Source organism: Durio zibethinus, unplaced genomic scaffold, assembly GCF_047325235.1.
Source record: "Durio zibethinus cultivar Kanyao isolate XHJ-2024 unplaced genomic scaffold, ASM4732523v1 HiC_scaffold_1, whole genome shotgun sequence".
NCBI classification, from domain to species: domain Eukaryota; kingdom Viridiplantae; phylum Streptophyta; class Magnoliopsida; order Malvales; family Malvaceae; genus Durio; species Durio zibethinus.
Window position 1 is genome coordinate 410,277 of NW_028323042.1, and position 2,500 is coordinate 412,776.

Here is a 2,500-nt window from a genome sequence, read left to right on the forward strand (position 1 = left end):
GGCGGTTGCCTCGACCACCATCGGCACACGCTGGGCCCTGGTGCGGGCGGTTGCCTCGACCACCATCGGCACACGCTGGGCCCTGGTGCGGGCGCTTGCCTCGACCACCATCGGCACACGCTGGGCCCTGGTGCGGCAGGTTGCCTCGAGCACCATCGGCACACGCTGGGCCCTGGTGCGGCAGGTTGCCTCGACCACCATCGGCACACGCTGGGCCCTGGTGCGGGCGCTTGCCTCGAGCACCATCGGCACACGCTCGGCCCTGGTGCGGTCGGTTGCCTCGAGCACCATCGGCACACGCTGGGCCCTGGTGCGGCAGGTTGCCTCGACCACCATCGGCACACGCTGGGCCCTGGTGAGGGCGCTTGCCTCGACCACCATCGGCACACGCTCGGCCCTGGTGCGGTCGGTTGCCTCGAGCACCATCGGCACACGCTGGGCCCTGGTGCGGGCGCTTGCCTCGAGCACCATCGGCACACGCTCGGCCCTGGTGCGGTCGGTTGCCTCGAGCACCATCGGCACACGCTGGGCCCTGGTGCGGCAGGTTGCCTCGACCACCATCGGCACACGCTGGGCCCTGGTGCGGGCGCTTGCCTCGACCACCATCGGCACACGCTCGGCCCTGGTGCGGCAGGTTGCCTCGAGCACCATCGGCACACGCTGGGCCCTGGTGCGGGCGGTTGCCTCGACCACCATCGGCACACGCTGGGCCCTGGTGCGGGCGCTTGCCTCGACCACCATCGGCACACGCTGGGCCCTGGTGCGGCAGGTTGCCTCGAGCACCATCGGCACACGCTGGGCCCTGGTGCGGTCGGTTGCCTCGAGCACCATCGGCACACGCTGGGCGCTGGTGCGGGCGCTTGCCTCGACCACCATCGGCACACGCTGGGCCCTGGTGCGGCAGGTTGCCTCGATCACCATCGGCACACGCTGGGCCCTGGTGCGACAGGTTGCCTCGAGCACCATCGGCACACTATCGGCCCTGGTGCGGGCGGTTGCCTCGACCACCATCGGCACACGCTGGGCCCTGGTGCGGGCGCTTGCCTCGGGCACCATCGGCACACGCTGGGCCCTGGTGCGGGCGGTTGCCTCGAGCACCATCGGCACACGCTGGGCCCTGGTGGGTTTAGGCACATCTTCAAATTTCTGCCGTGCCAATGCCATTTTTATGGCTTGTAAATTCATACAATGGTCCCCTAAGCCTTCACGTGAAGTTTCGTTGGAAGATGACTCGTTTTCTATTTTTCACGATTTTCGAAACTTTTTGCGGTTCGGGATTTTTTAAAATTTTTTTATAAGGATTTTTGGCCCCAAATTTTGTAGGCATGATCCTTCTATTTTTGTTGGCATGCACAAAAAAATTCAGCTAAAAACTCGAAGTAGAGAAGATTTTGTGACCGTTTGAAAAAAGTGTCCCCATTTCAGACACTTTAACGGCTACTGGTAGCAAACCTGTAAAATCTCAAATGCTCTTTAAGGGGGTGTGAATTCTCAGAGGTTTGATGAGGGATAGGGGGCCAACACAAGGCCAAGTACCAGCACCCATCGCACATCATGTGCGCACACCCCCCCGGCCCCCCTCCCAATCGCCGGAACCCCAATGCCGCCGGTCAGGTTCTCCGGCGGTACTCCGGCGATGCTCCGGCGATGCTCCGGCGATGCTGTCCCGAGTGAAAAAAATGCGGCACCAGCACATGCTGGAGCCAAGCATGGGCACCGTGGCTCAAAATCGAACTTCGGCCAAGGCCTCGACCATCAATGGCACATGATGACGCATGGTGATGGCACATGCATCGACCATCATCGGCATAGGCTGCCCTTCGGTACGGGCACTTGCCTCGACCGCCATCGGCACAAGCTGGGCCCTGGTGTGGGTTGTTGCCTCGATCACAATCGGCACATGCTGAGCCTTGGTGCGGGCGGTTGCCTCGAGCACCATCGGCAGACCCTGGGCCCTGGTGCGGCCGGTTGCCCCGATAACCATCGGCACACGCTGGGCCCTGGGGCGGGCGTTTGCCCCCAGCACCATCGGCACACGCTGGGCCCTGGTGCGGGCGCTTGCCCCGAACACCATCGGCACAAGCCGGCCCTTGGTGCGGGCTCCTGGCTCGACCACCATCGGCACACGCTGGGCCCTGGTGCGGGCGGTTGCCTCGAACACCATCGGCACACGCCGGCCCTTGGTGCGGCCGGTTGCCTCGACCACCATCGGCACACGCTCGGCCTTGGTGAGGGCGCTTGCCTCGACCACCATCGGCACACGCTGGGCCCTGGTGCGGGCGCTTGCCTCGACCACCATCGGCACACGCTCGGCCTTGGTGCGGGCGCTTGCCTCGACCACCATCGGCACACGCTGGGCCCTGGTGCGGGCGGTTGCCTCGACCACCATCGGCACACGCTCGGCCTTGGTGAGGGCGCTTGCCTCGACCACCATCGGCACACGCTGGGCCCTGGTGCGGGCGCTTGCCTCGACCACCATCGGCACACGCTGGGCCCTGGT